This window comes from Corylus avellana, chromosome ca2 (assembly GCF_901000735.1).
Source record: "Corylus avellana chromosome ca2, CavTom2PMs-1.0".
NCBI classification, from domain to species: domain Eukaryota; kingdom Viridiplantae; phylum Streptophyta; class Magnoliopsida; order Fagales; family Betulaceae; genus Corylus; species Corylus avellana.
Genome location: NC_081542.1, coordinates 29,089,756 through 29,113,468, shown reverse-complemented (window position 1 = coordinate 29,113,468; position 23,713 = coordinate 29,089,756). Strand labels below are relative to the sequence as shown.

At 36.6% G+C, this 23,713-nt stretch overlaps 1 pseudogene; it reads right to left on the bottom strand.

Moving 5' to 3' along the window:
* Window positions 1-9,599: 9,599 nt before the first annotated feature.
* LOC132169536 (phosphomannomutase-like) lies at window positions 9,600-19,124 on the bottom strand (annotated as a pseudogene).
* Between the last annotated feature and the right edge of the window lie 4,589 nt (window positions 19,125-23,713).

The window sequence follows — 23,713 nt, the reverse complement described above, 5'->3', positions numbered from 1 at the left end:
TGCAACTCATTTATTGGTACTCGTTATATTTCTCTTAATTAATTGTTTTGTTTTTCTCTAATAAATGAGCTACACATTAGTTTAGTAAATCTCTATTAATAAAAGAATTAGTACCCTTAGTATTTCTCATTAAAAAACGTCCCTAAAATATGATTTTGTTTTTTCTATAGTGAACATCTCTGAATTAAGGCTTTTTTGGAGTTTAAACAAACGTTACTATTTGATCAAAAATTCTTAGTCACATATGAAGGAAATAATTTTGGAGTAATTGACTCCACATAACCAACCATTCAAACATGATATAATGTGTATTTATTAAGACAAAGAACGCAAATTACAACAACCATGGGCCCGCTGTGTTCGCTTCTCTCTTCACATGGCAGATTGTCCAGGTTCTGAGTGATCCCGCCACCACCTGCCCATAAATCCTCCAGCTAGTCCCTGTTCTTGTACCGCCTGAATTACTTCCACCTACTCATATATTGCCGTTGTTTGATAGGCAGATGGTGTGGGTTGGGCTCTTAAATGGGCCAGGCCGCTTCTTTTTGTTAAGTTGTCAACCTAAAAGGCCTAAAAAGAAAATCAAATGAGAATCCCTTTGTTATATATTTTATAACTTGAGGTCCAAGTTTTGATTCATAATAAATTCGAGACATCCATAAGTTTTTGAGTTAAATACATAATATGATTGTAAAAAAAATAATTATGCTCATTAAAAAAGAAAATTTTCAAAAAAAAATAATAATAAATAAAAGCTTAAGAGCTTGTTTGGAATTACGTTTAAAAAATAGAACTTTTAAGTTAAAAAGGGTTTTGGGCAAAAGCTTTATTTTTAAGTTTTTACCAAAAGTGTCTTTTTGACCATTTTTAGGCTTTTTGGACCCTTAAAAGCGCTTTTAATTTTCTTTTTTACTAAACAAGTTTTTTTTTTTTTTCTTCAAACGGACTTTTTGAGTATTAAAAGCACTTTTAGATCATTCAAACGCAATTCTAAACAGGCCCTAAGGGTCACCTAATTCAAACATATCGATGGTGGTGGATGACTAGATTTTCTCGTAGGAACTCTCTGACCGAGGCAACTATATATGAGCCCCTCTAAATAGAGAGGGAGGCTTGCAGTCAACCCCTAAGAGCAAGGTTCTTCACAATCACCCAGATGAGAGGGAGTGACCACATCTATTATGGGCTGACTGCACTCTTTTATTTCTATAAGCTTAAGTTTTTGGGATAAGTAGTGATTTAACTCAAATGAACAAAGGTTTTTTTTTTCCAATTATCCAATTCAATTTGGAAAGACTTTGAGGCCAAATAATATGCTTGTTAGATCCCCCAACAATTACTTATGTCCATGAACTTTCTCTAATAGCAAAATGTGGGAGTACTAAATAAATCTTTGGAGAGAGAGAGAGAGAGAGAGAATTCAACAAAGTAATAATGGTAAAAGAATAGTTTCTAAAATGGAATTATGGGTTTGATTTTCTTCCCCTTATTGATCTCCAAGAGAACACTAAAAGGCTCCCAAGCGTGATGCTTTTGTCATGGACCGTGGACTGCAATACAGCATGGTAAGCAAATGAAGGCTAAATATTATTATGAACCAATAATCTCAATCAATCAAATGGTTTAAGGAATATTCGTTGTAATTGTCTAAATATTAATCTTGAACCCAGTTGGTGCATGTAGTGAATTAATTCTCAAATACTCAAAGCTATTCAAGATTAGTATTTAGACATTAATAAATAGCTTTTAATATATATATATATGCCTCAAGCAACATAAAACTTCTAATGCACATTTTCAATCAAGCAAATAATTTTATTATAAAATTAGCATGTATTAAATATTCCAATAAATCAATTCTACTTTGTCATACATAAAACAGTAATTTTAAGCAATAAAAAATTATGGAAGCTTAATCCTTTTGCTAGATTAGATAATCAGGCGATCGTAGAGGGTAAAACTTAGTCCTTTCAATTCTCATTTGCTCAAATGATTGAATGTTGACTACCGCATTTTCCATCCTTTATATTTACTCAAACTTCATCTTTCTTCTAATATAAAATGATTGATTTTAAAATATTGTAAAGATTCTAGAAATTATATGATTATATGCCAAAATTAACTTCTAACTGAAATCATGTACTTCAAAAACCTCATTGACCGTTGGTTATGTTCAAGAATGGCAGAATTATTTGGCATGAGGAATGGAGTGTGTTAGCATAACTATACCACGTACTTAAAAATGTTATATTATTTTCTACGATAACAAAGCAATGACTAAAAAATAAAAAAATTCAAGACTGTTGTATAATTTCAAAGAAAAATGCCAGGCTTACAAAAGATTTGACAAAAACAAATCTTACAAAGTTATGTGGCACAACATGATTAAATTTCCTAAAATTTTGATTCATTTCCTTCTCAATCATGTTGTGCCACATCACTTTGTAAGAGTTTTTTTAAAAAAATATTTTGTAAGCCTCCCTCATCCCTCTTATTTTAAAAGCACAAACATGAAAGAACTATGAACAAACTAGATGCTCTCATAGACTCATACTACCTTCAATATCTTGTAGAAACTTCAATTTGATCTTGTTCAGTGCAATTGAAATGTTTTTCGCATTAACCCTTTTTTCAGGTAACTCTGCACAACATTGCAATGCCAACCCCATTATGGATGATATGCAATCTACTGTAGAAGGATAATCTCTTTCGATTCTCAACAAATTGGCATCGACCACTTTAGTTACTGAAAGGGGTGATGATACCTCTATCCAACACTTCAAGCTCATTTCTCCAGCAAACATGTCATCAGTAGGTTTCTTTCTTGTGAAAGTTTCTTTCAGCAAAATACCATAACTGTGCACATCACCTTTTGTATAAACAAGTCCTTTTGATCCATACTCTATTTGTAAGATAATAAATAATCATGAGAACATAATTATGTATTCAACAATAGTAAACGGAAAAATGTCAAAGATATAAAGCGCTAAAGTCAATATTCTACCAAACAACTCTATTTATCCGTATGCATGAATAGAATGACAAATATTCAAGCCCTAGTAATAGGCTAAAAACATCATTTGCTGCCATATATCCAATAGTAGCAAGAGTCATGGTTCGCATCATAGAATCCCCATCACCCAACAATTTGACAATGCCAAAATTAGCAACATGCGCGATCATATCTTCATATAATAAGATATTGCTAGGCTTCAAATCACAATGAACAATAGGTGTTGAATAACCATCATGAAGGTATTCCAATGCTGACACGACATCGATCATTCTATTTAGTCTTTGTACGATGCTCAAATAGCGGTCTTGAGAATATAACCATTTATCTAGGCTCCCATTAGGCATGTATTCCAATACAAAAGCTTTGAAGTTCATGATACTACAAGTGCTGATGATTTTGATAATATTTCAATGACGAATATTGCGTAGTACCCCACATTCTATATCAAAAATTTTGAATGCCTCTTCTACGAAGTTGAGAACTTATATTGCAACAATTATTCCATTTGAGAGTGTCCCTTGGTATATTGATCCAAAGCTCCCTCTACCAAGTAAGTCGCTTGCACTGAACCCTTCAGTTGCTTGTAAAAGTTCTTGTTGGGAAATTCTTCTCCATGTCACTAGTGGTAATGAGTTTGCCTCCATTGGAAGTGTTGCATTCCTTTTTCGAAATCTTGCCCAAACTAATATAAGAGCAACTACAAGCATTGTTATCCCAATTGTTGGTAATACATACTTTAGTATACATGCTGTTGCGGTCCTATTTGGTGGAGAAACACCTTTACATGGGGAAACTTGTAGTCTGGGAGCACCACAAAGTCCATCTTTTGCCATAAATGATGTGGCGGAGAAGTGTACAAATGGTCCTCCTACAAGAATTTTTCCTTGTAGTCTATTGAAAGAGACATTTAGATATTTGAGTTGTGAAAGCGCTTCTAAGGACTTGGGAATCTCTCCAGATAAATTGTTACTAGAAAGGTCCAAGAATTCTAAGCTTGCTAATTCACTGAAAGATTCAGGAATTGATCCTTCTAATCGATTGTCCGCCAATGAGAGATTAGCTATATATATATCTTTGAGGGTACCAATTGTTGTTGGGATATGACCAGATAGTTGATTTCTTGATAAGTTTAAAGTTTAATATTCTCAAGACCTTCAAATTTCCAATCTCAAATGAGAGAGGGCCACTTAGAGAATTTGATGAGAGGTTGACCTCCAAGATATATGTAAGGCTCCACAAGCTCAAGGGAATCATGGAAGTTAATTGGTTAGAGTCTAAGTAAAGGTATCTTAGAGAAGTCAAATTATTTATGCATGCAGGAATAGGTCCAGAAAGCTCATTACCATCTAAATACAACTCAAACAAGCTCTCTAAATGACAAAGATCAAATGGGATGGAACCTTCTAGTCTATTATTATTTAGCATGAGAGCTTGAAGCTTGTGCAATCTTTCCACTGTAGTTGGAATAGGTCCAACAAATTCATTCATCCCTAGAGACAAAGTCATCAAGTTGCTTAAATTGCCTATATCTCTTGGAATGATGCCCTTAATACTGCAATTATCAATGTAAAGTTGTTGAAGAGAAGTAGAGAGATTTCCAATGGAATTAGGAAGAATGTCATTCACCGGATTATTTGACAAAACTAAACGTCTTAGATATACCAAATTTGACAATGAAGAGAAAAAGTTGAATTCTGCAGTAGAAGATTCAATGGTCAAATTATTGTCATGTAGGTAGAGCCATTGGAGGAGCCTTAAATTACCAAGTGATTTTGGAATTAAGCCCAAGAATAAGTTTTTGCCCAAAACTAGTTTAGTGAGGTGTGAAGCATTAGAGATAGAGCTAGGAATTATTCCACTTAGTTGATTTCCCCAAAGACTAAGTGTTTGGAGATTTGGAAGGAAGAAACCGGCCTATATTTGATGGAAGATGGCCTAAGAGGTTGTTGGAATACATTGAAATTGTTTGTATTGTTGAGATATTAAAGATCTCAAATGGATTAATTAGACGAGTAAAGTTGCTGAAACCGATATCGAAGAGCTCAAGGTTTTGTAGATTACCAATTTCACTTGGTATTGCACCTGGTACAATATGAACAACCATGCATATATGATTATTCAAAGGATAAAATAATATGTTTTTAAATGAATCGAACATACAAGTGAACAGATGTCTAATTAATAAGTAAATCGCTCCACCCAGTATTCTCGTTTCACTAGGCTAGTTGGCCAGCTTGTCTGTTGAGCCTCTATTTTATTACTTTAGCTCCATGTAAACAATCTTGTTAATTTGTTATTAACTTGAACCATGGATTTTTATATTTTTTAAGTCTTAGATTTAAATCTGCAAAGAAGAGGGGAAAAAAGAAAACCGCAAAGTAACCAAATACCAGTTTTAAGGTTTTATTTTTCTTCGAAGAAAATACCAGTTTTGTTGGTGTGTTCATTTGAGGCATGCAAAATACATGAGAAAACAATGGTGGGTGCATTTGTTGTTGTCTAAAGCAGGCTTTATGAAGGCAATTCCCAATAGGATTAACTTGGAAAAAAATAATGAAAAAATACTTTAACTCCTTCAAAAGTTTTTGAAAACAAAAATGGTAATAATTTCAAAATTTAAACTTGTTTATCAATGTATATTAGTAAAAGAAAAAATAGAGGAAGGAAGAACGAAGCAAATTTATGCACATTCTTTTTTCCTCTATATATTAATCTAATATAGAGCCGCAACTCTCCCTTCATGGTCCCAAATATAGCCAAACTTCACTCTGTTATATATTCTTTATTTCTCTTATGATCTTCACTCTGTTATATATATATATATATATATATATATATATATATATATATGGGTGGGTACGTAATTCTCAACTTAGGGTTTCATCAACTTCTGCTGACTTCAAGACCTACGGCCTACGGGCTGCACAAGAAATCCTGAATTTTCATCAAATCAATGCTCTCATGTTTAATCTTTTTCTTTTGGGTAATATGGTACTTATGTGCATATGTCTATCAATTCATTACTTACACAAAGACATATTAAGCATACCTTCCAAGCTGTTGTTGTCAAGGTTTAACTATGTGAACATGATTAAGTTAACAATTTTCAAATATATTGATTCATGTTTTGTAAGTCTTGCAAAATTCAATAGAGTAAAAGATTTTTCCAGTTCATCATTTTATAGATATGTTACACATTATTCTGTTGTTCATCCCTCTTACAAATCAACAACATGATTTGTATCATTTTTCATCAGTTTATGATATTTTGAACTTTTCGTCTAAACTAAAATACTAGAAACTTCTCCGTTTTATTTTTGTTTTTGACAGCAACGCTTCTGAGTTCTAAGAGACGGTAAAGTAAAGAAGGAGGACTCTAGGAGAACCCTAGGAAGACTCTAGGAGGACTATTCAATTGAAATAATAAATCTGCACAAGACAGATGCAACAGCCATGGGAGCAGAAAAACCCATGCCGATACTCATCCTCGTCGATCCAACAGCCAGGATAAAGTTCATATCCACAACCCAAACGTCTGGACCAAGATTCACATCCACAACCCAAACGTTTGGACCAAAGCTCAGTTCACATCCAAGCAGTCATATCGAGGGGCTAGAGCCTTATTACAAGCAGAAGCAGGAAAAACCGAAGTAAAACATACAGGGAAAAAAGGATAAACAAAAAAAACAACAAAATCAAGCCAAATAGAACAAGGAAAAAACAGAAGAATTACACAAAGCAGGTAACGGCAGCCCAAAGGAAGCCAATCGCGAGCTGGCAGGAAATCGACGCGGAAGGTTGGCTTCGGAGCATGTCGCGGGGGGGCATGAGAAAGCACTCAGCAATGGACGGTAGGCGGAAGAGCGGGTGCGGAGGAGATCGACAGTGCACCCAAAACAAACAGGGGGGAGAGTTTGGATGAAACCCCCCCAAGAGCTTCACCCACTGAGTGTGACAAGACAAGCAAAGCAAACACACCAAAAAACACGACAAAAACAAGCAGAACAGGAAAAAAAATCAAACCAGAAACGAAAACCAAAAACAGCCGGAGAGAACCGAAAACAAACCACAGCCGGAGAGACAGATCCAATGCAAAAGGTGGGATGGGCACGGGTGGATCTAGATAGCTAGGTGGTGGGGCACACGACGAAGTGGACCAGGTGAAGGGCGGTAGATTGACCAAGGAGAGACAATCTAGAGCCAAAATCGACCCAACATAAAACGCGGAGGATGGAGAAAAGCGGAAGAATGGCCACAACACGCCAGAGACAAAACAAAAACGGACCAAAGGGGGACGGGGCGGCAAAGAAGGAGAAAGAAGAGGCAAACCGGGGCAAGGGTCAAGTAAATAACTTGCCCGCGGTGCGAAGAGGGTGAGGCGAGGTGGGAGGCCAGCAACGGTGTCCCTCCTCCCCTCATAAGGGAGATGGGGGGTAGCCCAGGTGGGCTACCCCCCATCCTGTGTAAAAATTGGGGTATTCCTGGTAGTTTTCTGAGTTAGTAGCTGCTTTGTACTGCTGCTGTACTCTGGTGGGCTCTGTTTTGCTGCTGTTTTGTGCTGATGGGCTGCAGTTGGTTTGCTGCTGCATTTGATTAGTTGATGGGAGTTTCTGGTGCCTGTTGTTTGTGAGTTTTTTTTTTTTTTTTGTTTTTTTCTTCATTTAGCTGATTCTTTGTATAGTTTTCAGTGCTGGTCTCTTTAAGGGTTCGGTTTTGTAGTGTTGTTTTTGCGTATTGGTTACTATAATCTTGTGTAAAAATTGTTGTTTTTTGCTTGTTTGCTTTCTCAGTAGTTGTTTGATTGTATTTGTTGTAAAGTTGCTGCGCGACTTCAGGTCCAGTGGGGTTTTACTTCTGCTGGAGTGGACTGTGTAATCTTTGTGTTGTATGAAAAAATTTATTCATTAAAAAAAAAAAAACCACTTGACTTGTATTTGTAGGGATGTCAAGGCAGTTACGGTTAATAGTTATTAGCAATAACCGCTAATCGTAACTGTCTTAGCGGTTAGTAGATTTCACTAACCGCAACCGCTAACAGCCTAGCGGTTAACCGCCGGTTAGCGGTTAGTGAAATAGATAACCGCCCGCTAACTGCTTTTTAAAAATTGAGATTTTTTTTGGGCTTTTTGGATTTTTTGGCTTTCTTTAAGGCTTTTTGGGGGTTTTTGGGCCTTTTTTTAACATCTCTTTTTTTTTGTATTTTTTGTATTTTTAGTGTAATAATGCTTTAATTAAATTGTAGTTATAAGTAATATATTGTTTAATTCAATTGAATCAATTGTGATTATCATTGTACATGAATCATATGATTAACTTGTAGACTGATGACTTATGAGTTATGCCATATTATATATGTATTATTTATTATTATATAATCATATGATTTAATGATCAATTTATCATATGATATAATCATATCAATTATAGTGATAATATATAAATTACTAAAATTATAATGATAATACATTAATACTTAAATTGTGTTTATAAGTAACACATTGGTTGTTGTTTAATCTAATGTTAATTACTTAATTTGATATTATACGAAGCATATCATCATTGTACATTAATAATATGATTCACTAGAAGTCTTGAATAAAGTATTTGAATTGCCATTGAATCATATGATTAAGTATTAATATTATACATTTATATTATTCATATGCATATGTAAACTTATATAGACTTATAACATATATAGACTTATAAGTTTATAACATACATTAGAAATAAGTCTCTAGATATTTAATTGTTGTATTAGTATGAATTGGTATACTTATGAGTTATGTCATATTATATATGTATAATTTGTTATTATATAATCAAATGATTTAATGATCAATTGATCATGTGATATAATCATATAAATTATAGTGATAATATATTAATATTCAAATTGTGATTTAATTATTTTTTTAAAAAAAATTGTGATTTAATGATCAAATGATTATATGATATGATCATATAAATTATAGTGATAATATATTAATACTCAAATTGTAATTTAATTATTTTTTAAAAAAAATTGTGATTTAATGATCAAGTGATTATGTTATATGTATAAATATTTTTATAATTATAATTATAAAAATATATTATATAAAAAGGCGATTAGCGATTACGGTTAGTAAACCCAATAACCGCAAACCGCTAGGCGGTTATAGTGCTTAGGCGGTTAGCGATTAATACGGTTAAACGGTTTGCGGTTATAGCTGTTAGCAGTTAGCGGGCAGTCATTGACACCGGCCCCTATATATTTGAAGTTGAGTAGGACAACAATAATCAACTTTCCAACCCTTAAATTTAAATGGGTAATTGAATCTGTTCCTTTCAGTTTCTATGGTATTTTGCATGAAATTCCGGGTTGACATTTGAAATAAAGGGCATTTGGTCAGTAGGAAGCTTCTGTATGTGCTAGATTGTAATTGTCTTTCTAAATGTTTTCCACTGAATTAACCGAAGCTCAAGGAGAGAATTGGAAATACAGGACCTTTTGTTAACCGATGATTTTGTTGCCTTCAACAGTTTGAGACTAACTTAGAATACCCATTGGCGATTATATATAGGTTACTACAATCATAAACTATACCATTTCCCAACCTTGAGGGAAAACCTGTTACAAGAATTATGCACCTAAATTAGATTCAATGGCACTTGCCTTCTGATTTACTGCCAAATCAAGACTCATCACAACATAATGAAGAAGAAGTATAATCTTTAAGTACAACTCACATCAAAACTTATTTGCCCTCCTATTGAAAATGTCAGGTTAAGGTGAGCAAACTTCTCACGAAGCACAGAAACCATTTTCGGGCGAATGTTGAGAACCTGAAACATCATTTTCATGTGTTTTTCCACATTGCATACCCAAAAGCATAAAAGTTATTCTATGATAATAGAATAATTTAGAATTTGATATTTTGGGCGGGAAACAAAAAGAACCAAAGATTCTTTACCTTGTCATACTTCTCAAATTCATCCCTTTCTTCTTGGCTGCAGTTTCTCCCAATTGGTGATACATTGATCATGCCACTTCGGAACTCTATAAATGTTCTACTAAAAACATATAAAAAAAGGAAATCTTACCAAGCTTAAAATACACACACGAACATATTTAGGCTTTCATAACACTAACCTTTTTATAGGGATATCCAACTATCCAAGTCAGCAATATACTGGAGTGTAAAATTGATAAATTCCTGCACATTTTCAATCCATCGGGACAAGGAATTGATAAATATGGTAAGCTAGAAAATGTTTTGTACAGAGTTTTTGTCTACCATACATCTCTATAACTTACACCCATAGCCATTCTCACTATCCATTATTACTATAGGCTTGCAGAACAACAACTAATAAGATGCTTCTAGTCATTGTTGATGAGTTCTTTGCATGCAAGCAAGCATGTATGGGAGAAATTAACTGTTCTAGTCCCTGAAAATGTAAGGACAAGTGCAAGAGACCCATCCTAGGTATCCTAAGAGTATAAAACAATGGGCATTTTCCAAATAAGAAACTGAACAGTTCGTTTATTTAACACAAGAAGGTCATTACCTTGAGTTTCTCTTCTCCAAGAAATGTCTTTAAGCTCTGGACACATGAAGAAGAGAGCGTCTTGGGTACTCAGGTTGCACAAAAGGTTGATTTTGTGCCAGCCACTAAATGACTGACACGTCTGCCTGGAGCAAGTTAGAAAATGTTTTTGGATGCACTAGATTATCCCTTCTAATGGTAAAACCAATAGACCGTAAGTTTTCTTTCTCGTTCTTTCTCTCTTCGTTTTCTCAGTTTTCTTCGTCTACCGCCGCCCAGCTCGCCGTCGTCCAGTTCGCCGTCGTCCAGTCCACAGCCGTCCAGCTCACCCGCACCGCCCAGGAAAAGTTGAATAGAGAAATCGAGCCTCGCCGCCGTCCAGCCCAGTTCACTGCCGCCGCCCAATTCCCTGCCGCTGCCCAGCTCGCCGCGACCCAGCTCATCGAGCCCACTGCCCAGATCGCCGTCGTCTGCACCAATATCGCCACACCAGCACCGCCCATCGAACCCCGCCGCTCAGCCCACTCGCACCGCTCAGGAGTCCACTGCCCAGCTCGCCGCCGCCCAGCTCCCTGCCACTGCCCTGCCCAGCTCGCCGCGGCCCAGCTCACCACCGCCTAGCCCACTGCCCAGATCGCCGTCTTCTGCACCAATATCGCCACACCAGCACCGCCTAGCGAACCCTGCCTCTCAGCCCACTCGCACCGCTCGATGGAAGTTCTTACTTTTTTTGGATTTTTTTTTTTTAATTTTTTTAAACTAACAAGGGATTCTAAAATAGGCCCTTAAAAAATCCTTTGTATTTAAGGGTTTCTGCAACTAGATGCTTGATGAAATTGAAAATTCTAAGTTTCACCTGCATTTTTTTTTTTTTGGTCCAGAGCATTTGCAATTTTTTTGGTCCAGAGCACTCTAATATTTTCTTGTTGGTTGTAGAATAAATCTGCCATTTTGCTTTCATTGTTGTAAGTTGGAACAAAAAATATTGTTGAATGAAGTTCTAATTAAGGGTGTCTGCAACTAGATTCACCTGCATTTTCAATGAAGTTCTAATCTGCCCTTAAAATATCCTTTGTATTTAAGGATGTCTGCAACTAGATTCACCTGCATTTTTATTTCTTCCAGAGCACTTGCAATTTAATAGTTGCAGAAGCACTCTAGTATTTTCTTGCTGCTTGTGGAATAAATCTGCCATTTACTATCATTGTTGTAAGTTGGAACAAATATTGAGCAAATATTGTTGATCTCAGTCTTGAAAAATATTTAGCAAATACTGTTGGTTAGCTTAAACATTGTTGGTTATACAAAAAATAAACCAGTAAGTGGTCACCATAACAGCATACAGCTTAGTGAGCTTGCATACATTCGACATTGTTAGCCATATACAGCATACAACTTCCATACATTTTTTTATGGTCACCATAACCTCACAAAAAAGACCACTCCACACAAACCACAACTTCAAGGAATTTCATAGGGGTTGTTGTCTGCACCAATATCAATTGTGGTAGATGGAAATACAGGATCTTGAGACATGGCAAATGTAGTTGCAAAGGGATACTCCATAGTTGGCAAAGAGCACTGTATTAAAAAATAATGAAATTTAGATAATGGACAAAATATGACTTTGATAGAGGATATGTTATAATAAGAAATTACCTTTACTAGACTTTGTTGATCCATCAACTCCAAATTAGTTGACTGCATATTGTCTTTCACAACATCCCTATAGAAAATAAGATTTTAATGCAAAATAAAACACAATGCATTTTAATGTAAATTATTGTAAATCACAAAATTTATAAGAATACCTAGCTTGCTTTTGTGAAGGACAATTGGTTCTCACATGCCCGGTTTTCTTGCAAATGGAACATGCCCTTTTCTTGATTTCTTGGTTTTCTTTTGGATTTTTTTGTCTCAAAGATTTAGGTTTTCCTCTACAACGAACATTTAAAGGATCTTGCAAGGTGAATCCAAGGTTTGATAGTACTTGGTTGTTCAACACGGGACCATCGGCGCTTCCTACATCACAATCATCATCCATTGCCAAAAGCTTGTGATGAAGCTTTTCTAAACCAATGCCAAGATGTTCATATTTTCGTTTTGATTGGCACCCCGCTTCTATAACTTCATAAAATTGCAACATTAAGCTATTTCTCATCAAAGTGAAAGAATTTGGCTTCTCTACTTGATTATCATCACTTGATATGCCATGTATAATGCGACTCTTGGCATTGATCATCCATCTATCTAAAACATAATGTTGAGGAATAGTGTCCACCAAAGATTTCTTCAAAAAAATTTGAAGAATGTGCCTACATAGAATTCCAACAAATTCAAACTTATGGCATGTACAAGTAGCTTTCTTTTCAAGAACTTCAAATGCAACTTCATAAAATGGAGTTTCTTTCCCATGAAGGGTCACCCTATATATCTTTGTCCCTCCTTCTTCCCGATATTTAGATGACTTGTAATTTTGAGTGTTAAATAGCTCTTCTTGAAACATCAAAAAAGACTCTCTTGTGTAAACCTTTGCAGCCTCTGCTTCCATCTTGTAACATGTTTTTAAAATCGGTCTAGAATTTAATGTCTTCACATCTCTTTCTTTCTCTTTAAAATAACGTGCATCCAAGGCTTTTTCATATTGATATACAAAGTCACACACCATTGTGCTTGAACGAACATAATCTTTAAAAAACTTATTCATGCTCTCACTTCTTTGAGTAGTAGACATGCCAGCACAAAATGTGGTTCGCAAGTAAGCCGGTATCCACTTTTCACGTCGCCTATAAATATTTTTCAACCAATCATTCTCTCCCAATTGATATTTGCTTACAATTTCATTCCATTCAGCCTCAAACTCTTCAATCGTGATTGTATTATGAATACAATGTCGAAAATCTCCTTGGAAAGATGGATATTTATTATATATATGAGCCAAATGTTCTGGAACTTTTTGTAAAATATGCCACAAGCACAATCTATGAGTAGTATTTGGTAGTACCTCTGCAATTGCCTTACCCATAGCCTTGTCATCATCTGTGATAATTGTAGAAGGAGCACGTCCAAGCATTGCTTCAAGCCATGTTTTCAACAACCATGTATATGATTCAACGGTTTCATTTATGAGCAAAGCACATCCAAACATCATTGATTGGTGATGGTGGTTAACTCCAGTAAAAGGAACAAAAGGCATCTTATAACAATTTGTCAAATAGGTAGCATCAAAAGTAACAACATCTCCAAAATATTGGTATGCAACTCGTGATCTAGCATCTGCCCAAAAACAATTGCCCATTCTTCCATTTTCATCCACTTGGATTGCATAAACAAAACTCGAATTTTTGCTTTGTTTCTCAAGAAAATAATTGTACATTTTTTGTGCATCTCCCTCTCCAAACATAAGACTTCTTCTATTCCCCAAATAATTTTGAACATCTTTAGCAATACAACCAACATTATGGTCACCACCGGGTTCTTTGCTCAACACTAACATTATCTTCCTTGTAGGTACACCGGGCTCATTTAGTGTATCTATAAGACTCTTTTGGGCATGTGTTACCACTCTATGTCCACGAAGTAAACTTGTGCTTCTAGGAGAAAGGAGCATATGATTATGTTCAATTACGAACTTACATACAATCCATCCTAATCCCACTTTCTTCAAACCCATCATTGCTTTGCATCCTATTCTTGTTTCTGGCTTCGAATTTGTAGAGATTGTGTTTTGAGAATTTTTATAACGAAATCCTTCCCTTGAACACACATATTCTATCGCAACTAATGACTTATCATTCAATCGCCGAGAATGACTTTTCCGAATGCTAAAACCTATTCGCCTTGAATAAGCATTATAACATGCATAAGCATCTTCTAATTCAACAAATTCCATATTAAGACATGGTTCTGTGGGACCATTACGCCAAGAAAAGTGGGTAGTAGATTGCTTCAATTCACATTGATCTTCTGCCATTACATTGTCAATATATCCATCTTCAATAATCTCATCACCACATAATATTATCTCAAGTTCTTTACTATTAGTATTCATTTCGGGAATCCTGCAAGATGATTTTCTTTAACCATTGAGACAAGAATTTCACGATAAGTTTTTACAACTAGATAAAGACTAAAGTAGGGAAAAATAATGTTGAACTTTACAAAATCATGCACAAATATGTTGAGGAATCTAAGGTTTTCTAGTTTTGTGAAAGGATCAATTTGCCATTGACCATCTTGAATGATGAATAAAGCATTTAAGAGAAGCATTCATAAGAAAATATGGGCAGCTGCGATTTAGATGTAATACTTGCAGACATCCAAAGAAATGTGAGATTAGGTGAACAAATCTCTCTTTACAAAAATGGAGACATTATCCACAAACCTTAAAACTAAAAATTATCACTCAAAGTCATAAGCAATAGGCTAGGCACGTCTACATAACAGAGGGACAAAAACAGGTCGAACCGGAATAGAAGAAAGAAAGAAAAGCCAGGAACAGCAGACCAGGCACATATTGTCACTCATTCTGGGGCAAACAGCTACTTTTCACGGCACCACCCTCACAGTCGGAGTCTGAAATACGGTATTCATATGGAAAGCAAAGTTCTTTGATTTACAAGAAAAGTTGTCCTTAAGGTTAACGGGAAAGACTGGGGAACAAAATGGAGAGTTAGAGAAAAAAAAAAATATCACTTACCGGTGGTGGAAATCTGCCTGTGTATGGCGGCAGTGGGTTGATGTATGGCGGCAGTGGGCTGAGGTGTGGAGGCAGTGGGCTGATGTGTGGCGGCAGTGGGTGGTTGATGTTTGCCTTATAAAAGAATAGGAATAACAGGGGAAAATAAGGGTTTGGGTTTAACAATATAATGGTATAATCTAGTGCATTCAAACTTTTTTTCTAATTTGAAATAAGCTTAGTTGTCATTCATTGAGTGCTGGGCACAAAAAGTCACTTTTGTGCAACCTCCACATATAAGTTATTCTCCATGAAGAAACAAAACCTATCAAGGTAATATATATCAAACTAAGAAACAAGGATGCAAAAGATAATAAAGTTTTGCTACAACTCCCAAGGAAACAATTTATAGTTGGCAAGCACCTTAAAGGCCAAAACCAACCCAAAGGCATTTTCAAACTTAGGTAATGTGTAATAACAAAATGACGAGGAGGTGATACATAATTGTCCAGAATAACAAACACTTCCATGGGGGATGTACACAGTGGGTCAACAAAGGACTCTTTTTCTCTGAGCAAATTACAAGTCAAAGGGAAGGGTTAAAGGTCAGCAAAGGACAAGTATACAAGCATCAATTGCTTTTTGAAGTTTAGCATACCAAGTTAAATAAAACCATCTTGACACTTCTAGCTCAAGTCTCTTGTGGATATCTAAATTTATAAACATCAGTTACAAATGTTACTGCTTTCTTTGTATTCTGGGTTTATGCTGTAAACAGTACCTGGGTGTCAATAAGCTTCCCATCTTTATGAGCCACAAGACCATTCTTAGAAAATACATAATCGTAGTCATCAATAACTGCAAAGAGAAAAGAGACACTTAATAGTATAGTCATGTACATATGAAAAATTGTGAAGTATACAACTGCATTTGGCCCTGATTTTGAGAACTATTGAAAACCAATCAGATAATGCTTATAAAGGTTAGACTTGAAACTCATTTATAATCCATAGAAAAGATAATGCTTGATTGTCAAGGTTCATGTCGAATATTCACATGAAAAATACATTTGAAAGCTAAGAACTAAAGTATATTTTTAGATCATGTTGAAACAAATGGAATAATCAAACAGATTTTGGGTTCCTAGCTCATTTCACTTTCTCTTATGAGCCAATGACTAAGAGCTAGATAGAGCAAACCTGTCTTCCCAAGCTGCTCTGATATTTTAATAAGGTCAGATCCTTCCACGACTCCGACTGTCACAACCTGCAGCCAGAAATATCTCTCATCAAATGCCTTCTGAATGTTGGTAAAAGAGAATACAAGAAAGAGTCCCATAAAATCCCCTCTTATAGCTAAGCAATTACCTTTCGAAGCTCCGCATGAATTCTAACAGCTTTGGAGTGGCCACCTAGCATTTGAGTGGAAAAAGTTGCATCAAAGACAATTTCAAGTGGATACATGGAAATGTTACTTTCATGCAATAAATCTAAGAAATAACAACTTGCTTACATATATCCTATGCTGCTGTGACCATAATAATATAAACAATACAATGGAACAAAATTAACAAATAAAATGAATCAGAGAAGAAAATCGGTACCTTTCTTGGAGCAGTAAGGGTCCCATCTGTTAGGAAATTAATCCTATTTCCCAAGACCCGTGAGATGCGAAAAATAAGAAGAATGCGGAATAACAAAGATAAGCAATCACACACGACACAAAGATTTAAGTGGTTCGGCTTAACAAGCCTACATCCACTGGCGGAGACGACCCGGAGAAAATCCACTATCAAAAGATGGAGTACAAAAATAGTAGAGAGAAAATCACTCAGATCCCAAAGCCCCAATACACCCAAATCTCACTATCACACAAGAAAGATTATTCCCAAAATAGAATACAAAAGACAGATATACAAACTCTTCTTTTGCTGGAACGGATGGTGGCTGATCTTTATTTTCTTCTCTCACTCTGCAGCACCCGTTTTCTTCTAATCACTTGTTTTTGGCTCCTCCAAAAACCACCAAGAAGAAAACACCCTTGCTGCCCTTGTACCTCCTTCTCTCAAATTCTCTCTTTTTTCTCCTCTCTTTGGTGCTTCACGTTTTTTTGCACACACACAAATTCACCTTGTGCTTTGTTCCTTATATAGAAGCTTAACTCTCCTTTTACATGTTGGTCTAGGACTTCTACTATAAGTCAAACAAGGAGTCCAATAACACATAGGAGAAGGACTCCAAAACAAACTTAGACAAAAGTCTCCTAAACCCGAAAGGAGTAGAGAACTAGTGGGGCCCACGTGTGATGGGTGGCAAGTCACACCTAACAATCTCCACCTTGACTTGAATCCCATCAAGTCTACCAAAACGTGTCTCCTCCAGATGTCTCCGCCTCAACCCCCAAGGGCAATCACACTCTACAAGTGTCCCTCAAGTCCAAGCACCTCTTGAACTTGAGCATAGGACTTGATTTAGACATTACACCATGCCTCCCTATCAGCCCCGTCGACCGTACAGCATTCTCGGATGACTCTTTCTTCCTGTAGACCCATCTGCACCCTTTAGCCTTCTTTCCTTTGGGTAATTCTCCAGATTCCCAAGTTTTACCTCTCTGTAGTAACTCCACCTCTGTCAGTGTACTATTCTGAGTAGACGATGGATCTCCACTACAAGCCGTTAGAGCAAAAGAAACCATATCTTCAAAGCCATACCTCTTTGTTGCTTTTCGATCCTGTTTCTCTTTGCCTCTTGCTAAAGAATAGGACTCTTCTCGGTGCTATAAGTTTCTTGAAGATTTTCTGTTATCACATTCATCCGTGAGTGAACACTGTTTATCAAGCTCCACCTCCACGAATTGTTTCTCTTTCTGCACTGTACTTTCAGAAAGGTCATCTAAGTTAACAAACTCAGACTTCTTCGGTTCCTGCTCTGTAACTTCAGGTTCTGCACTTGACCCATCCTTGTACATAGCACACTCATTAAAAGTCACATTCCGACTTCTAATGATCTTCCGATTTTGATCATCCCAAAATCGATAACCAAAGGCCTTATCTCCATATCCAATGAAGAAACACTTACTAGATTTATCATCTAGTTTACTCATAGTATCAGACTCAACATGGACATACGAAGCACAACCAAAAACTTTCAGATGTGAAAGATTTACCTCTTTTCCACTTCAGACTTCTTCTGGTAGTCTATGGCTCAAGGGAACGGAAGACCCCCTATTTATCAAGTATGCAGCAGTGCTAACTGCATCAGCCCAGAAAGTCTTTGGTAACCCAGCATGCAATCTCATACTCCTGGCACGCTCATTGAGAGTCTTGTTCATGCACTCAGCCACGCCATTCTGCTGCGGCGTTCCCGGGATAGCTTTCTCCATTCTAATCCCATTCACTGCACAAAACTGTTTAAACCCCCTATCTTCGTATTCTCCTCCATTGTCTGATCTCAAACGCTTGAGCTTCAAGCCCGTTTCAGTCTCAACCATGGCCTTCCATTTCTTAAAAGTCTCAAATACATCAGATTTACTTTTCAAGAAATAAACCCATACCTTCCTGCTTGAGTCATCAACAAATGTGATGTAATACCGCGAGCCTCCAAGAGATGCCACTGGTGCGGGACCCCACAAATCCGTGTGTACCAGCTCCAGCTTTCCAAGTTTAGGTGCTTTGCCAACTTCCGCGAAACTCACCTTCTTCTGCTTCCCTAGGATGCAGCCTTCACACAAATCAGACTCAACTGACTTTAACCCCAGTAGTTTCCCTTTTGACATAAGTACCTTCATCTCTTTCTCACTCATGTGCCCAAGCCTTACGTGCCATAGTTTTGAGTCAACATCCGTATCTGCAACAGCAACTGTATCCTTGCTGTTCGTCGTCATATAAAGAGTACCCATCTTATGACCACGAGCCAAAATCCTAGCTCCCTTGCAGACCTTCCACTTTCCACCGTGGAAATGAATTGAATGCCCTTCCTCATCAAGCTGTCCCACTGAAATCAGATTCTTTTTTAGCTCCGGAACATGCCTGACCTTCTGTAGCTTCCATACCAAGTCACTGTGAACTCTAATGCGAACATCGCCTAGGCCCACAACATCCAGCGCCGTTCCGTCAGCCAAATACACCTTCCTGAAATCTCCACCAACATAGTTCACGAGAATTTCACGGATCGCTGTCGTATGAAAAGATACTCCTGAGTCTAAGACCCAAGAATCAAGGGGACTATCAACAGATAGAAGTAGGGCATCATATACTTCTTCTGTCACTACATTTGCATAATCATTCTCAGTCTCCTTCTGCAGTTCCCTGTAATTCTTCTTGTAGTGGCCAGTCTTGCCACAGTTCCAACACTCAGGTTGTTGGCCGAATCTGAATTTGCTTCTCCCTTTTCTGGAATTTGATCTGCCTTGACCAGAGTTTCTATCTTGTCCTCTGCCCCGAGTCTCAAGGTTTAAAGCAGCACCAGAACAAAAGGCTTCACCTGCATCTTTTCTGCGAACCTCTTCACTGAGAATCAAATCCCTGACGTCTTCATAGCTTAGTTTACTCTTTCCTACAGAGTTACTCACAGCCATCCTCACTGCTTCCCAGCTATTGGGCAAAGATGCCAAGACGATCAACGCGCGAACCTCATCATCAAAATTAATTTCCACTGAGAACAATTGATTTGTGATGTTGTTGAACTCATTGAGATGATGTGCCACTGAAGCTCCTTCCGCCATCTTTAGGTTGAACAATTTCTTCATCAGATGCACCTTGTTGTTAGCCGACGGCTTCTCATACATGCTTGACAAAGCCGCCATTAGACCTGCTGCGGTCTTCTCCTTTACAACGTTGTGTGCAACTGATTTTGACAGTGATAACCTGATAACTGCTAGGGCTTTACGATCAAGCAGAGCCCACTCGCTATCATCCATGTCGTCGGGTTGTTCTTCCAAAAGAGGTTGATGAAGATCCTTCCATAAAGAATATCTTCAATCTGTACCTTCCAAAACCCAAAATCTTTGCCGTCGAATTTCTCGATTCCCATCTTTCCTTCTTCACCTGCCATCGCTCCCACTCGAACCAACAGCTCTGATACCAGTTGTTAGGAAATTAATCCTATTTTCCAAGACCCGTGAGATGCGAAAAATAAGAAGAATGCGGAATAACAAAGATAAGCAATCACACACGACACAAAGATTTAAGTGGTTCGGCTTAACAAGCCTACATCCACTGGCGGAGACGACCCGGAGAAAATCCACTATCAAAAGATGGAGTACAAAAATAGTAGAGAGAAAATCACTCAGATCCCAAAGCCCCAATACACCCAAATCTCACTATCACACAAGAAAGATTATTCCTAAAATAGAATACAAAAGACAGATGTACAAACTCTTCTTTTGCTGGAACAGATGGCGGCTGATCTCTATTTTCTTCTCTCACTCTGCAGCACCCTTTTTCTTCTAATCACTTGTTTTTGGCTCCTCCAAAAACCACCAAGAAGAAAACACCCTTGCTGCCCTTGTACCTCCTTCTCTCAAATTCTCTCTTTTTTCTCCTCTCTTTGGTGCTTCACGTTTTTTTGCACACACACAAATTCACTTTGTGCTTTGTTCCTTATATAGAAGCTTAACTCTCCTTTTACATGTTGGTCTAGGACTTCTACTATAAGTCAAACAAGGAGTCCAACAACACATAGGAGAAGGACTCCAAAACAAACTTAGACAAAAGTCTCCTAAACCCGAAAGGAGTAGAGAACTAGTGGGGCCCACGTGTGATGGGTGGCAAGTCACACCTAACACCATCCACATCAAATAAAGCAATTAAACCAGGTTTCCTGATGGCCATTTCGCTCAAGATATTTTTCTGCAACACCAAATCCACAATATCACAATGCTTCCAACAAAAACTTAACAAACTAGCTCCTCTAAAACTTTCTGAGAAATTAAATCTCCATTTACAATATCCCTAAAGGTCTCGAAGTACATTACAATCTATCTACAACCCATTTGAGCTACAATCCCAAAGGTCTATCTTTCCATCATTGTGGATGGTAATTTTATACTGAACCATAGAAGAAAACAAATCAAATGCACAGCCGAGTTTGGCAGCAAGCACCTAATGCTCGGACTGGAATTCGAAGTGGAATTCCAAATCTGGTTTGGTTTCTGGACTCAGGCCTTACTCATTAAACCCAGAATAACAATTCCACAGCAAAACCCAGACTTCCAAATCCCACAGAATTGGAATTCCAAACCGAAGAAAACAAAAGAGAGAGAGAGAAAGAAAACATTTGCATTCAGTTCAAAATAAATGGCAGATTCAAGTTCCAAGCTAAGAATTAGTAGTTACACAATCAAATAATCAAGTGAATAAACAAAATGGAAAATAGTTAACTTGCCTGCTTCAATAACTGAAACTTTAAGCTCAGAATTTGAAGCAGATCTTTAAGGGCGGAAGTGGGGAGTCCCGGGGGATTATATAAATTGTTGAAGGGGTAGCTTGAGAAGTGAGGGTCTTTGGGCAATTCGGGGCGTATTTTTTTTTTTTTTAATTAAAATAATAAAATAATAATAAATAAAAAATTATGCCCGGAGTGCTTCACTGTTGAAGCACGCTGGGCGTGCTGTTTATCTTTACCCGAGGGTCTTTAGATCTAGGGATTGGGAGCTTTGACAAGCTGCGAAACTACAGACTATCTTGGTGCTGTACAAGGATAAATCAGAGTCATCCACGTGTGACGGTTAAAGGTCAAGAAATTCCAGACGTCAGATCATTTATTACGAAGAGATTTCTCTCTCTTTTTCAAGGGCAAAGTGGGCTAGACATGGCATGAGGGAGGCATGGGGGAAGGATATGTTTTCAACATAGGTCCAAGATTCTTTCTTTAAATAAATGTAAAGTTATAGATTCGGTGTCTTCTCTATGATCTTTTGGGTCTAGGTTTTTTGTGAGTTAGTTTTAGATCTAGCTTGTAGATGTAGATTTAGATTTAGTTTCTAAACTTAGATTTGATCGTTTTCATCCGGCAAGGCTAGTCTTCTTAAGGATGTCTACGATATCCTTTTTTTATTCCTTTTGTCTTGGCCTTTGGATCAATGATGTGAATTGTCTCCTAATCTTTGGGCCGATGAATAGTAGATCGGTGTGAGGGTTTATCTCTTACGGCTGAATTTTTAGTTTTTTTATTTTGACCTTTTGTTTTTTTATTATTTTTTTTTTTTGTATATGGGCTACTCATGTTCTAGATCTAGTCTGTTCAGAGCAGATCTAGTACATGAGTTAGCAGAAGCTTGAAGTTCTAGATAGCACTTGATTATAAGAATTTTCTGAATAATATCTATGACTTTGTCACCTCATAGCATTTGGCTATGATAAATTCTTATTGGTATCTATAACTTCGTAATCTTATAGCATTTGGCTTTGATTTTTCAGAGTTTTATGCTCTTAATTTGTTATCAATGCAATTTGCAGATAAAATACAACCATATAATTAAAAATACTACAAAACAAAATCTAAATAAAAAATAATAATAATTTCCATTTCTTGGGAGAGCATTTGATCATTTAGATGTAATATTTTTACCTCTTGTGTCTACCATTGTTTTGTGCCAACATCCGATTTTCTTCCAACTATATAATTAATATCTGTTGTCAAACTTTCTTTATCAAGTTAAGATATTAAAGATATAATATCAATTCCAAGGTGACTTACCAACTCATTCACCATTATTTTAAATAATTCATTTCTATGGCCACTCAATATCATGGTAAATCAATTTAGATACTCACATGCTTGAAGGTGTGGATGAGTTTGAGCTTATTGGAACATTATTTAAATGATTAAATTCATAATTTTTTTTATTAATTTAAAATTTTAAAATAATTAGTAAATCAAAACAAAGGCTATGATATCAAATTTTGTCTTTGGAATTCATTTCTCAATTCAATTAAATATTCTATATGTCGAGACTCGGCGATAATTAATTTAAACTCACTTGTGTGAGAGAGCGTTAGAATATTAATTAAATGATTAAATTTATCATTTAGAATAATTGATAATTTAAAGCCCACCCCACACTAGATTTTGTAGTCCCTTTGGAAGATGAAGTTTGGACGAGTGTAGAAGGCAGCCAAAATGTTTTTGGACCAGATAGAGTAACGAACAAGAGGAGGAAATTGAGCAGCACTTTCTCCCCCATTAACTTGTGCTTGGACTTTTGGAGGAAATTTCTCACCATCTAGATCGACTTGACTAGTTATTCTTCACCAAGTACTATTCAAATGACCTCACTCTGAGGGTGGGGTCGTTTGAACAATGTTTTACTCTTTAAACGACTCTTCCTTCTGAGAGGGGTCATTTTACAATTAAAATGACTACTGATGGACCCTATTCCAAAACATCTCTAAATCATTATTTTTTTTTTAGTGAAGGGCCTCTTGTACTATTTTCAAGATTGTTGAAATGGAGATTCTACTAAGATTCTCAGCATAAAATACATGA